Source organism: Sus scrofa, chromosome 14, assembly GCF_054392235.1.
Source record: "Sus scrofa isolate SSC_HxYL_T2T_F1_AM1 chromosome 14, Sscrofa_HxYL_maternal_Yorkshire_Landrace_v2.0, whole genome shotgun sequence".
Classification (NCBI taxonomy): Eukaryota; Metazoa; Chordata; class Mammalia; order Artiodactyla; family Suidae; genus Sus; species Sus scrofa.
The window spans coordinates 46,685,600-46,701,747 of record NC_139396.1 but is presented as its reverse complement, the minus strand read 5'-3'; the positions used below and the strand labels follow the sequence as shown (position 1 = coordinate 46,701,747).

Sequence of the window (16,148 nt, the reverse complement as noted above, 5' to 3'; positions counted from 1 at the left end):
TGTGTGTACAGGTGTAACTGAATCTTTCTGTGGTCCAGCAGAAAAGATCACAACACGGTAAGTCAACTCTACTTCAATAAGCCTTTCAACATGGAAAAAACTGCAAAAGTAAAATTAAAAATAACAATGCACATCCCTGGAATGTCTTTTCCATGCCAGGCACTGATAGACCCTAAATCAGTATTCTCTCATCTGATTTCCTAGGCAATGTTCCAAGTTCAAAAGGGAGAGGCTGCAGCTCAGACAGGATCAGGAATCACGACGGTTCATAGGCAAAGAGAGATGCTGATAGGCACGCGAATCGGTCTGGTTTCTACCTCTGTGCTCTTCCTGCTACCCCATCACTGTCATTGTCATCACCACCACCAGGACCATCACCCCATCACCACCACTATCATTATCGATTACTTACCACGGATCAGGCACTCTTCCAAGTACGTTACAGTTCTCTCCCGTTTCCCTCTCACCCACGCCCTCTGAGCTCAGTAACATCTTCATTTTCACTGAGAGGCTGAGCAACCCAGGGAGCAGACACCTCATGAGCAGATGACCCAGGATTTGAAATGGCTCCTGATCACCATACCAGGTGAACCAAGCTCGGCGCTCTCCTTGGCATCACATAAAACTTTCTGTGCCGAAGCCACGTATTTGATCCCGCTCACATCCTTTGTTACCCAATGCTGGTCAGGACCTGTCGCGAGATCTAACATCTGCTCAGATGTTAGGCAAAGAGAACTTTGCCCAAGCAAAGTGTGCCCTCCATCACAGACTTTGCTTATTATTTCTATCCTCCATCCACGCCTGCCAACCTTCCTTCCTTCCTTCCTCCCTCCCTCCCTTCTTGGAAAAAGACGGATGATATGCTCATAGGCTTTTTTCCCAAGATATCAGAGAAGCCAGATGCTAGAGGCAGCAGGATGCACAGCAGAACTGGTTTCCTCGTATGTCTTATTTTTCTCTCAGGGATTTCAAGTGAAAAAAAAAAACTACATGGGATGGAAAGGATAGAGTACAACGACAAGTGTCAGGACATGGCCAACAGTCAGAGGTACAAACTGCTGGGACAAGTTCTGCTTCCCATTGCGTTTTCTTTTCTTAGTCCCTTGAGGAAAATATAAAGGATTTGGAAGCAAGAATGCTAGGGGACAGATGGGGCAGGTGGATGGGTGGCCAGGTGGGAGAGTGGCAGCCTCTGTCCCCAGATTTACAACGGTAGTACCTGTATGAACACAGAGGCAAGGAGGTGGGTCCTGAGTCTCCATCTTTAAAATCTTGTTCTTATCATCAGAGGAGATGAGCCAGACCACCCCCTGCTATTAGGAGTAGGGAGAGAGGAAAAGATGATGCTTTTAGGACTAGGGCTTGGAGAGGAAAGGAGATGTCTGCAAGCATTAGGGATGCTATTTCCCATGGAAACAACTTTTAAAAAATACTGGAGAGTTCCTGTCGTGGCACAGTGGAAATGAATCCAACTAGGAACCATGAGGCTTTGGGTTTGATCCTTGGCCTCGCCCAGTAGGTTAAGGACCTGGAGTTTCCATGAGCTGTGGTGTAGGTTGCAGACACGGCTCAGAACTGGTGTTACTGTGGCTGTGGTGTAGGCCAGCAGCTATAGCTCTGATTAGGCCCCTAGCCTGGGAACCTCCATATGCCATGACTGCGGCCCTAAAAAGCATAAGCAAAAAAATATTGGGCAATAGCCAAGACATGGAAGCAACCTAAGTGTCCACCAGCAGAGGATGGAATAAAGAAGATGTGGTGAATACACGTACAATGGAATATTAATCAGTCATCAAAAAGAATGAAATAATGCCATTCATTGGTAGCAACATGGATGGACCTAGAGATGATCATACTGAGTAAAGTTAGATGAAGACTAATATCATAGGATATCATTTCTATGTGGAATCTAATAAAAATGATACAAAATAACTTATTTGTGAAACAGAAACAAACAGAATTTCAAAATCAAAGTTATGGTCACCAAAGGGGGAACCATGGAGGTGGAGGGATAAATTAGGTTGGGATTAACATGCTACTATATATAAAATAGATGACTAGCAAGGACTGGCTGTATAGCACAGGGAACTCTACTCAATATTCCAAAATAATCTACATGGGAAAAAAAGAATGGCTATATGTACACGTATAACTGAATCACTTTGCTGGGCATCTGAAACTAATACAACATTGTAAGTCAACTGTATTCCAATAAGTTTTTTTTTCCATAAAAATAAAAGCATATTGTGCAGAAAAGAGTGAACATAGTAAGTCTGAGATTGCCATCGATAAAGGCAGGCTTGCAAAGCTGGTCCTGGACTGGCACGTGGGAACTTGGATTTCAGGAAGGTTCCCCCAAGTCCCTAATAAGAGAAGTTCTCTGAGCCTACCTTTTTTTTTTTTTTTTTTTGGCTTTTTAGGGCTGCATCTGTGGCATATGGACGGACGTTCCCAGACTAGGGATCGAATCAGAGCTACAGCTACCGGCCTACACCACAGCCACAGCGATGCAGGATCCGAGCTTTGTCTGTGACCTACACCACAGCTCAAAGCAATGCTGGATCCCCATTAAGCAAGGCCAGGGTTCAAACCCGCAACCTCATGTATACTAGTCAGATTCATTTCCGCTGAGCCATGATGGGAACTCCTGAGCCTAAACTTTTGTACAAACAATATAGTTTATGCCGGACACCTGCTCTCTTTCTGGTGGCCTGGAATTTCAGTGCCTGCCAGGCAGACGGTGCCTAGGGCTCCCCAGTAAAAACTCTTAGCCCCCAGGCTCAGTGAGTTTTCCGGGAAGACAACAGTTCACACGTGTTGTCACAACACTTGCTGGAAGAATCAAGTGGCTTTTCCCTTGTGCTTGGTTCCCCCAGACTCTGCTCCATGTGCCTTTTCCCTTGGCTGAATTTGCTTTCCGTCCTTTAGGTGCAATCAATCTTACCCATGAATCTGACTCTACACCGAGCCCTAGGAGTTTTCCTAATAAGTCATCAAACCCAGGGATGGTCTTGGGGACCCCAAAATATGCTGGTTTGACAGGTCTACCAAGAGAAGAGGTATCACTTTTCACATATGACCCTCGTCCCACCCAGTGCTAAAGTTGGCATTTTTAGAAGGCGAACGCCCTGTATAGCATTGTTTCTAGAGGAAAAAAATTAAAATATTTCCTGTTATAAATAATCCTCACCCAAGCTAACATCTTGAATGCTGTCATTTATAAAGTGGGAATTGCAGGCACAGGCCAGAAACCACCTAAACTTCTGGACACTTGTGCTATGCCCTCCGCCTTGCAGGGACTCATTCTAATTGTAAGAAAGCAAGATGGGTGATTAAAAAAAAAAAAAAAAAGAGTTCAATTCCCTATGGACAGCTGCTATCATATTAAAATGAATTCTAAGGGCTGTCCCAATTACTGTGCAGTGGAATTTTATTGAATCAAATTGGCTTTAAATAAATAGGTCATCAACCTGGATTTGGCAATCTTTTTATTAATAGATACTGGTGCCTAGGCCTTTTCTGATATAGAATGGGCTCCTATTTTTCCTAAATTTTCTTCATAGCGAGGTCATTTGGAGTTCAGGTAATGTTTGTCCACTGAATCATTTTAAAGGTCTTAGGAAAGAACATGGTTGCTTATTTAACCCACAAAGTACCCACTGTCTGTTGCTAAAAATTCTACTGCAACTACATGAAGCTATAATTGACAGCATTATTTCAAAGGAGAGATTCTTTCTGAAATTTAGTGCAGGGCACCCGGAAATTACCTTTTGTAGGCCTAGGATATGTTCCATTAGAGAAGACACATTTCTATAGCATATTTCAGATGTTCTGAACTGGGTAAGGGGATCTTTGTGCAAGAGTCATCACTGAATAGAGTGTGTACATCGAGAATGAATGTGTGCAAGAAACTGGCTGGTTATTTCTCAGAGGCACATCTATGGAGTATACTGAGTGAGGTTTGTATTTGGGTTAATAATTTTGAAACACTTATCTCAGGACTCTAAGTGGCAGTGTTTTGGAGCCATTAAGATAATCCTTGGAACACGTGGAACTTGGCTTCGCTGGGTCTGAACCAAATGCAAATTCTTTCTTTTGTTTATGATAACTGAGTTATTACATTCATTAGTGGAAGTTTTATAACCTACTTGTGGTTCAATAAATACAGGTTACACTGGCAGCTTCATTACACAGAGATAAACATAGCACTTGATTTCCAAAGACATTTGCTATATATTTATACTTAATAATATATCTACCACAGTGATTGAGAAAAAAGGCATAATTTTCCCCCCATAGAATGCATATACACTGTGGCTTGGAATAAATAAACACAGCTAGGCTTAAGAGTAAGTAAGTTTTTAAATCAGAGCAGAACTATAGTACACACACATATACACATATGTAGACATATACACACATGTACACATATAAACATATACACAAATATACAGACATATACATACATACATATATACCTCTATGGGCATGTATATGCAATAGCCACACATATATGCACATGTACACACATATATACACATAGGCATATATGCACACACATAAACACACACCTATATATGCACATTTACACATACCTATACAAACATATGTACACGGACATGTATATGCACACACATAAACACATAATGCACTCATATACATGCATACACACATATACATATATCTACATATAGATATTCGTATACATATATGTGTACGTACATGCATATGTGTGTGCATGTATGTAGTCCAAGTACATTATCCAGTAACAAGTGAAACAGCCAGCAACCTGGGACCAGAACCATGGTATACATCTGTTATATCTGTTCCCCATATCCAATCTCTCCTATTCTGGGTAACAGAAGGATGCAACGCACTTACAAGCACTGTGGAGTTGGTTAGTGGCATCCTTCCCAACTAGCTAATGGAAACCTCTTTCCCCACTGGTTCACCATCCAACGAAACTCCTTTGGGTCAAAACAAAGCTGTTTCAAATTCCTTCCCGTCTCCTCACTTGTCTTCTCTCATTAACGGTGGGAAAGAATAGGTACGTTCTGTTTTCTCTTATGCAGTAACTACACTGTGATATTTCGCAATCACTCATTGCTTCTAATTTCTATTTGACCAGGACCAATTTATGACTGTACCACTTTATGGCAGTATGCTTCTCACCTGTGCTGCATAGCATACAACATTTCATTTAAGGACCATGTTCAGCCCTCTCTTTATATGTTGGCCCTGCCCCAGCCAACAATTATTTTAATGTGCTTGTACATGATATTATTAGCAGTTCATTGCTAATCGTGTCCTACTTTCCCCTTCCTGTGACAATGAGTCCCCTTCCTATCACCGGAATGACTTTGCTAAGTCTCTCGGTCATCGTTTAGGACTAACCACTGAAACTAACAGTGCTACAGAACAGCTGATCTTAGCTAAAGTAAGAGTCTAAATTGAAAGGTTCTAAATACTTTAAAAAAAAAATCAGGCACTCATAGCAGTAAATTATTTTTTAGATTTCAACCTTAATACAGGTATATTTATTTATCAGATTTACACTTGGACTATAAATCACACACAAAATATTAAAAGATGAGGTTCCAAATAAACATGTCAAGAAGTCCTATTTTTTCCATTGCTTCCATGAAACATTTTGTATAACCCTCGCAGCACCTCCCCCCCCCACTTAAAGAGAACTGCTCAAAATTGCTGGAACCGTTAGTTCTCAAGCATTGGATGGATAAACTCAATGAGCAAAAGTCATGTGACAAGGAAGCAGGTAAATGGATATTAACAAGAAGCTTAAACTCTACTGCCAGCTCTGTGAGTTTCTACCTTTATGAGTATGAAGGAATCTCTTTTCAAGGACCATTTAGAGGGTAAAGTTAAATTTAGAAAGAAGGCCAGTCACTTGAAGATGAGCCATTTTTCATGGCTTCTATTGGGAGGCACTGCAAGTGCTAGAGGGGCACAGGACGTGGGCAGCTCATACCGGCTGTCAAAGGCACCATCCTTGGGAGATTAAAGAGCAGAAGATCAAATACAGAGAGAAGTTAGTTCACACCTGAAGGGTGGGCACCAAGGCTCCTGGAAGAGCCAAGAGTGGAGGAAGAGGAGGCGTGGCCTCCGGGATGCAGGACCCACAGCCAGTCAGGTGGGAGGGAGGCGGGCACTTTTCAGTCATTGGCTGATTAATTGAACATTCAAAGGCCCTGGCGGTGGAAATGATGTCATTCCTCTTAAAGTGCCAACTAAACTAGGGTTTGAAGTCGCAAACTGTGAGCACAGACCGGGTGTTGCCAAATCTTTACAACATCGAAGGGAGGACAGAAATTCTCAGTTTTATGTGAAATCCTACACATTTAAAAAACTGCCCTGGGGAAGCAAAGCGATTGAGGATTGGAAACAGCCCAGCGTCATCAGTTTGTGACTTCTGTTAGCTGGAATGTAGAAAGATCCATCCATGCTGAATGAGTCAATGAATCAATGATTCAATCAGGGATGTGAAGGCGTCATGCGCAAGTGTCATGTTACCAGGGGTGTGGTGGGGGTGTAACTGGGATATCCAAGGGCATTAAAACACGCCTGTCCCCTGCATGCACATAGGCATGCTCATGCACACGCACACACACACCCACACCCACACAAACACACATGATGTGATGATAGCTTGATCACTTTTTTTTTTCCCAATTAAGGGATTGGAATATGCTCATTGCGGAAAAAGACTAATGCACAAAGATATAAGGAAAAAAGTAAAAATCATCTGAACTTCCTTCACACTGAACCTAAATCATCAAAGTTTTTGTCATTATCCTTCTATGTACTGGTTTATTCACAACCGTGGACAACGTCACCTGCCATTTCAGTAAACAAAGGATGCTGAGGCCATCAAGCCATCAGCCACTGCAGCAGCCCAGGATGGTGTACACTGAGGAAATTCAAGAAGAAAAATAGGAGTTTCCCTCATGGCTCAGCAGAAACAAATCTTACAGCATCCACTAGGACGCAGGTTTGATCCCTGGCCTTGTTCAGCGGGTTAAGGATCCGGCGTTGCCATGAGCTGAGGTATAGGTTGCAGACAAGGCTTGGATGCCACGTTGCTGTGGCTGTGGTGTAGGCCAGCGGCTACAGCTCCGACTTGACCGCTAGCCTGGGAGCCTCCATATGCCAAGAATGTAGCCCTAAAAAAAGACACACAAAAAAAGAAGAAAAACAGACTACCCTTCCCACACTGTTAAGGTGCATATCAAAGGAATGATTTCAATGAGCCCAGACTCCTGCATCTTCCCACACATAAAAAGGCACTAAAATCATTAACTTGGGATGTCTGTTTGTGTGTTTAGCTATGATCTTCTGATGTTCACATTTTTTCCCCCAGCAAAAACTCCTATCTATCCCAGCTTCTCCCTGATCTCTTTGGAAGAGTCCCTCAGACTGAATCAGTGTGTTCGTGGGAGGTAGAGGATAGAGATTCAAACTCCACATAGGTCTAAGACATCTCAGATTTCACCAAGTTACTCATCTCAGCAGAGCCAGCAAGATGAAGATTTGCAGGACAGCAAGTCTGGACGGCCTTCCGACTAGTGTCTGGGGACACGAGGCTCCCTTCCCCGTTCCCAGGGCACCGAGATGCATTGGGTGCTGGAATGTGTCTGTTTCCCAGGGTTTGGGATAAGACCTAATTTTACTGTCTGTTATGAGCCCCAACCCTCTAATTTCACTACGGCACATAATAGAACTGGATTGCTGTTTTCTCCAGGCTTCAAGGTTACTGCTGTCTTAGAGGGATGGTTTAAATACACGCCTTTAATTAAGGAAAACATTCTAAATCAAAAGCAGAACTGTGCTTAAGAAACATTTTCAGGGACCATGTTTTGAGGGGTTGTTACTTTTTTATTGAAGGGTAGCTGATTTGCAATGTTGTGTTCGTTTCTGGTGTATAGGAAAGTGATTCAGTTATACAGATATGTATACTTTTTAATATTCTTTTCCATTATGGTTTGTCTCAGGATATCGAATGTAGTTCCCTGTGCTCTACAGTAGGACCTTGTTGTTTGTCCATTCCATATGTATTGCCTAACTGAGGGGGTATTACTTTTTAATTAACACTTTTTTTTTCATTGAAATTGATCAAATAACATGTTGGTAAATATTCATGTATTACAAATAGGGATACCTGAAAAGTTTCACTGCAAAACTCTTATTCTCCTACGTCCCCCCAGTTTAGTGCCCGTTTTCTGGGAGATAACACAGAAATGTAAATTTTTACAAAATACCAGTGGGAGTTCCTGCTGTTGCCCAGTGGGTTAAGAATCTGACTGCAGTGGCTCTGGCCACTGCTCAGGTGTAGGTTCAATCCCCGCCTGGTGCAGTGGGTTAAGGGACCTGGTGTTTCCACATCTGCAGCATAGGTTGCAGCTGCAGCTTGGATTTGATGCCTAGCCTAGGAACTTCTATATGCCGCAGGTGTGGCCCTAAAATTAAATATATTCATATACCAATGGCAACCCACTGTACACACTTTTATGCACCTTATATATGCATAAAAACCATATCTCATAGCATGTCTCTTTCAGCATTTATAGATCTGTTTCATTCTTATTTTACAACTGCATTACTATTCCGGTGTATAAATATATTTGAACAAAATCTAACTGCCTGTGGCCCATGCGAATGGACGCACAGGTGGTTTCCAATCTTGGCTCCTACAATCAGTGCTTCTGAGAATTTCCATACATGCATAGTTTTGTATGCACACAAGCATGTCTACAGTATAAACTCCTAAAAGAGAAATTACCAAGCCAAAAGAGATTGCTCATGTTCAATTTTGATAGAACTTGCGAAATTACCACTCAGAGACTCTACCAATGTGTGCCTTCACTAAGAGTGTCTTAATCACAGCAGATCTGATAAATATAAATAGTATTTCATTAAGTCAAAGGGGTGTGGACTACTTTTCCATCTACCTATAACCATTTAAACTGGTCTTCACATCCTTTATCCATTTCTCTATTGCTTTGATGGCCTTGCTTTTAAGGTTTACCAGAAAATTGATTAGTAAGGAAATCAATCCCTTGATCCATTTGGAATTTATTTTAGTGTGAGAAGTGAGTGAAAGAGAGAGCCAGCTTAATTTTTTCCCCACATGGAAAATCCATGCACTATTTATTCAATGATTCACCCAGTACCTGTTAATTTAAAACGCCATCTTTACTATGCACTCATGAATTTAGGCTGATTTTTTGGCCTCTTCATGTGCTTTTATTAATCTCTCTGCCTTCTCTTGCATCAGTACCCAAAAGTTTTATTATTTACTTATTTATTTAGCTTTTTAAAAATTTTTTTAGGGCTGCAACCAGGGCATATGGAGGTTCCCAGGCTAGGGGTCCTCTCTGAGCTACAGCTGCCGGCCTAGGCCACAGCCACAGCAACACCAGATCCGAGCCCCATCTTCAACTTACACCACAGCTCACCACATCGCCAGATTCCCAGCCCACTGGGCGACCCCAGGGATCAAACCCACAACCTCATGGTTCCTAGTCGGATTCTTCTCCGCTGCGCCATGACGGGAACTCCAGTACCCAAATGTTTTAAACACCATAGCTTGGGACATTTTATTATCTAGTAGGGCTATCTCCTTCTTATTTCCCCCCTTTCTTCAGGAATATCTTGATGCGTATTTCAAAGAAAATCATTTCCGTCAGCACATTTTCAAAGGTAGGCTTTCAGTTTTCAGGAAAAGGAAAGAAAAAAGGTGCCCCGACAGTAAAACTCACACATTATCAATCAGTTATGGCGGACGAAGGCCAAAAGTAGAAGTTATAGCTTTTGGAAAAATAATTTCGAGTGTGTAGTCACGAGGTCCAGTGTGACTGCTGGATCCAGACAAGACCCTGGCTGCTTCACACACAAGGTTCTTTATGACCATGAGAGCCTTCTGCAGATTCGTGGTTTGCCTTGGAAGTGTGTCCATGTGTCAGATGGGGTCAGCCTCAGCCAATCAGCACTCTTCTTCCTTTCCGTCACAGTGGTCTGGTCCAATCAGACTGAAGGGCTCAGCAATTTTCCCAGAGCTCCAAGAAAAGATAGCCTTTACTTCTCTAGTTCCTCACCAGAGTCTTGGGAGGATGTGAGATGTGAACTATTGAGATGTGAAGGGACAAAGCTGGACGTGAGCCTGGGAACCTGGCAGAGAGAGATGGAGTCTGGCTGATCTTGGAGTCCTGACTCCAACAGTTAAAATATAATATAGTATGATAGAGTGGAGATCAGACCTGAAGATTGCCCAAGTAGACAAAAACATGTAGTTCTATCAGCAAATGAAATGCAGCGACTTTCATGAATGTGAGCAAAAGTGAACTTACGCTTTCTTCTTGTAAGTGCCTCACACAAAAGAAAGTTAAGTCATCTTCCTAAAAGTGGTATAAGATAATCACTTTGAACTGACCCCCTGCCATCTGGGAACCCCCATGGTAAAAACCAATCATTGCAAAGGTTAAACTATCCTCACGTTCACAACAAGCCATCTTGTACCGTCATGCCTCTGAGCTTCACATTCACCTGGAATTTGAAAGCTCTCAGTTGGAAAACTGCTCCTACATGCACGATAAACTCTTACTAAATACTATTCGATTGAGCTGGTGGTTTTAATTTGCTATTTCTGGATTTTTGACCCAACCAGGTCGAAACAAGATCTACGTTTGTCTGCCTGTTACCACTTGCCCATTAGTTACCACAGGTCCAGTCTCCCACTGATCCACATTTTAAATTTTGTTTTAATCATTTTAGGTTTGGGGCTTTTTTACATTTTCATTTTTACTTTTTTTCAAAAAATATAAGAACACTTTTGAGATCTACTCGTCAACACATTTTTAAGGGCACAGCGGGGTATTGTATTCATTATGTCTGCAAAGACTCAATTTTCCAAGTAAGTTGCATCCACAGTAACTGGGGGTTAGGAATTTGGGGGGAACAGAACTCAATGCACAGCAAGGTCATTTCAGTGGGTTCCCTGCAAACTCAAGCCTTTTATCACTGCAATTCCACCCAAACATGATGGACAATTAAAATGTGTTCTAAACAATACTCGTCTACTAAAAATGGACTAGAAAGCATCCTGTGAATAAGTTTTGGTGAAAGTATCTCTGCCTAAAACCTAAATGTTGAAACATCACTTCTTCAAAATTAATAAACTTTATATTTTAGAGCAATTGTAGGTTCACAGCAAAACTGAGTGGAAAGTATGGAGCTTTCCCATGTACCCCCTTGAACCCCCATCACACACACCACACCCAACCTCCCCCACTACCAACATCCCACAGTGCAGTGGAAGGACCTAAACCCACACATCAGCATTATCACGTCTCTTACTGGGTTTCTGGAGGGAAAGCATCTTGTCTGGACAATGGTATCCTTCAGCAAAAGCTGTTCTAGAGACAAGTTATAGCTCCATTTTACAGATGAAGACCCTGAAGCACAGAGAAGTTGGGCAAGTTACTTAAGGTCACACAGCTAACAAATGGTAAGAGCCCTTCTCTTACCCACTCTGTTCTATTGTGACTCTTCTATCCCTGTAGGATGCCTTTTGGGTAACTTGACAGTCCCTGCCCTCAGCTATCTCCCCTGACCCTCTAAGGGCACATGGGGACTTGATATGTGGAAACCTGTGTGTGCCTCACAATTACAATCAGGCTGACATCAATTTAGACCTTACTTCATCAAACGCTGATGATGAAGTCATTATGTAATCAACCCATGAAGCGGTCTCCTTCCAGAACCCAAGTTATGTGCTAGCAGAGGCCCTTCTGAACTTGGAGTTGCCCATGACTTTTCTGGCAGCTCACCCTCTTGCTACTGCTTTTGGACCCTTTCTTCTTTCCAAGATCCCTCAAACCCTTGTTTATGTCCTCAGAGGTGGGATCTGGCTTTTTTACATCCTCTTCTCTGCCTCCCGGCCCCTGCAGTTCAACACGATCTATGGATTTAATTTGTCAGACCTCCCTGGTGCTATGTTAAAAAGGGAGTGGGGTAAGGAAGATTTTCAAGAGAATCTGTTCTCCCTCCCTAAAACCTGGCTTTCCAAGGGACTATCTCTCTGAGCACAAGAGAATCCCATTTTGGAAATCAGAACCTGAATATAGACCCTTTTTATTCTTTTGACTTCTAGCTGTAAAACCCTACCCCACAGACACCAGCAGATGGCGCCACATTGACTCTTCAAGCTCCTCCCTGAATTCCACAGCCGTCACTTCCCCTCACATTTTATTGGACAAAGCAAGTCAGGTGACCATATCTGTGTCAAGGTGGGCATGGGAAGAGTTGGTTTTATCCTCTGCTCTCCCTAGGCAAGCAGATCCCTTGAATCTACATCACAGCTGTAGCAATGCCTCATCCTTTAACCCACTGTGCTGGGCAGGGATCAAAACTGCATCTATCTCTGCAGTGACCTGAGACCTGCAGTTCGATTCTTAGCCCACTGCACCCAGTGGGGAACTCCTTTCCTATATTTTTATTTTAAAAAAGTCCTGATAGAGAAACCTGTTGACTTTGTGGCCTCAGGAGTGGAGGGTGAGGGCTCAATCCCTCTGCTTTCGCAACTGGGAAGTGAGGTTTCTTGAACAAGGGAGGCTCAGGGTTCCTCCTCTCTGATACCCCTTGAAGATGATTCCTTCCTGCTGTAACTCCTGAGACTCTTGAGTGACACCAAAGCAGAACCCTCGGAGGCACCCTCTGAACTAGCTCCTCTGTTGACACAGCGTCGTGGCCCTTCACAGCCTACATGCTGTCACACGGGTATTTGTCAGCAGCCAGCTGTTCCACTTTCTACAACACTTAAGTAACAATTTCACAGCCATTACCAGCCCACAATAATGACACCAGCTGAAAGCTAAGTGCTAAGCTGGTTGTAAACTACAAAGAAAACCCAGGGAGGTGAAGACAGACACTTTGGTAAATAAGAAGGGACAGCTTGTACCTTTGTAACGGGTGGATTTAAATCTCCATTTGGCTTCTCTTTCATCACCTCAGTCCACCTGGTGTTTAGCAGATATGGGAGATCGTGTTTTCCCAAGACCACCCATCGGCACCTCTCTCCTGTCCCTCCCGCCCTCCTACACTGGGACCTTGTCTCTCAAGGAGGAAGCCTTGTGCCTAGGGTGAAAGAGATGCTATGAGATGTGTGGACTGAGTTATAAAAGGGTAATCAGCTTCCCATGGTCTTCCCGTGATGCTGACCCACCCCTGCGCAGTGCGAGGCCACCATGCTGTGAGGCAGCCCCACTGATAAGGCCACATGCTGAGACTCTGGCTGACAAGCCCCCCTGAGGTCCCGGCAAGAGCTGGCATCCACCACCAGACATGTTTGCAGTGAGCCTGCAGAGGATTCCTGCCATCGGTGTACCTGTCACCTCTTTCAAGCCTTCCCAGCTGAAGCCCCAAGCAGAAACATTTACTCCAGATATGCTGCTTCCCAATTTCTGAATCACAGAATCCAAGAACATAAGAAAATCCTTGTTTTTTAGAGCATGAAGTTTGTTATGTAGCAAGCGAAAATGCAACAACAATGTTCTGATGTAAAACTGTCCTTGGTTTCCACTGGGGGCTAGGCTCTGCCTGGGAAGGTGGGACTCTTCCAGCAAAGGATACATGGAAGCTCACTGGCTGAATTTAGCCTCTACATCTCCAGCCTGGCATACCTTTATGTCATTTGGATCACTGAGCCAAAAAATCTTTAAAAAATCCACACCATTGGCTTGTCTTGAAACACAGGACAGTAATACTTGATCTGCTGCCTTACACACCAAGCAGCTGAGGCTGCCAGCTGTCCACAGTACAGGTGTTCTTCAGTTTTCTCTGGTCTTCACCATTCCCTAGTGCATCTCCAAACACAAACATCTCCCTTACGCCCAACCTGAATTAATTCACTCCGCACCTGCCTGTCCCATGAAGGCGGTTGAGTCTGGGACCCCTGCTTTTGCTCTTGGAATTAACAAAGGGTCCAAAGTTGCTTGTGGGTCAGTAACCACAGAGCCTAATAGTTTAATACAGTCCTGTGACATTCAACAACAAAGAGAACGCAACAGCTGGTATTTTGGTTGAGGTGATGAATATATTACCGGAGAGATAGCAGTAACATATATGGGCAGAAACAAAGTCCTTGGAAAGTCTTTGTTCAGGGATTAGTGAGGTTTCTCTCCAGCTCTAAATTCCTTCCCATAATATTAGAAAAGAGTATGTCTGTGGAGGCCTGAGAGTAAATGAATGAACAGTGTTCTGAAAGAAACAGCAAAGTCACGAAGAAGGTGCACCGAGGTGTTCCATGGGTAACTTCCAACCAAACCACTTCAAGGCATATAGATGGGCAAGTGAGAGATTGAATTTGCAACAGCAAAGTCATACTGCAATTGTGTTTTCTCCTATGTTAAATTTTACCTACCTGACCATTTAACCATCTGTCTGTCTTACTATCATGTTCTATGTATCTACCTGTGTATCTATGTGTCTGTCTATCTCCAACCTATCAATCATCTATCTTTAGCTATCTGTCTGTGTGTCTATCTATATATCATCTTTCCCTTCTAGCTTCACACATACTCTTTAATTAACACTCTCTTTTCTGAGTCAAAAATCCTGATGACTTGCCCATCTATTACAACCTTCTCTTTGCCATCCCTTAGACAGAGACCTAGAAAATGGGACTTGTGTTGGCTTTGACATTGCCCAGCAAGTAACTCTGCTTTGCAGGGAAGAGAAGCCTGGAGACCTGCTTCCAGGAGGAATCTAACCAGCACTCCCATAGGAGGTTAATGGTGCATGAGATGGGCGACATTTGAGTCCAATGTCCAAAAATTTCTCAAGAATGTGAGCTCCAGCTCAGTCAGACCCTCAAGTCACCACTCTCATGTTGCTGAGATATTGAGGGCCTGGTCTCCTCTGATGCTTTCTCCCTATTCCTGATTGAGCTCTAGTCACTTGAATAATTATCTCCTCTAGCCCTACTGTGACTTAAAACTTCCAGCCTTCCAAGCTGTATAGTCTCCCCAGCTATGTTACTGTCCCTCTCAGTGCTTCCAAATCATCAAATAACCTGCCAATTTTTAGGCTGCAAACAAGGACAATAAGAATGGCATCACATCCCTAAAACCATCACAATGTCTTCTTGTCCACATTGGAAACAGAAGTGGATTATACAGAACTTAGGTCTTAGGTGACCTCATTGTTTACCATGGCATTGACATAGCTGTAGCAGCTAGATTGAATGCATAAGAATACATTAAACCTACAATAGAATGTATTTGAAGTTAAGGATGTCCTAATGAAAAGAGAGGTCTGTTCCAGCAGTACCTTTCAAAGAACAAGCCTCCGGGTGGCATGAACCTGGGGTGTGCAGCCGCAGAATTACCCAGGATTAATCTCTTAGCAGGACGGTAACTTGAGAAGAGTTCATTGTCTACTGGGCAGAATAAGTGTCAGGCCTTGTGAAATATACACACAAAAAAGCTGGGGAAATAGCAGACATTATTTCAAAGACATTAATCTGTAAAAGGACATAGAGAGTTATCAGAAGAAAAAAAAAGTTTTTGGACCTTTGAAAATGTATTTTGTAGTTCATATTTTATTTATATTTCAAATTAATTAGCAGAAGAATGTGGCCATTTTGAGCTGTCAGTGCCCAGGACTTTTTTTTTTTTTTTTCTTTTTATGGCTGCACCTGCAGCATATGGAAGTTCCCAGGCCAGGGGTTGAACTGGAGCTGGAGCTGCAGCTGCAGCGTATGTCATAGCTATGGCAACAATGGATCCTTAACCCACTGAGTAAGGACAGGGATCGAATCCACATCCTCATGGAGACTATATCAGGTTCTTTTTTTTTTTTGTTAATGCCTCTCTTTTTTAAAAATTAATTAATTAATTAATTTAAATTATGCAAATGAATTTATCATATCTGTAGTTGTATAATGATCATAACAATCTGATTTCACAGGATTTCCATCCCACAGCCCAAGTACATCCCCCTGCCCCCCAAACTGTCTCCTCCAGAGACCCTAAGTTTTTCAATGTCTGTGACTCAGCATCTGTTGTGTATATCAGGTTCTTAACCCACTGCAACAACTGAAACTAGAGTGCCTAGGACTTTTAAAGTCCTCCTGA

At 42.8% G+C, this 16,148-nt stretch overlaps 1 protein-coding gene across 3 annotated transcripts in view; it reads right to left on the bottom strand.

The window, feature by feature from the left end:
• Positions 1 to 16,148, bottom strand: part of TMEM132D (transmembrane protein 132D) — a 771,513-nt gene that overhangs the window by 408,589 nt on the left and 346,776 nt on the right. The window lies entirely within an intron of this gene.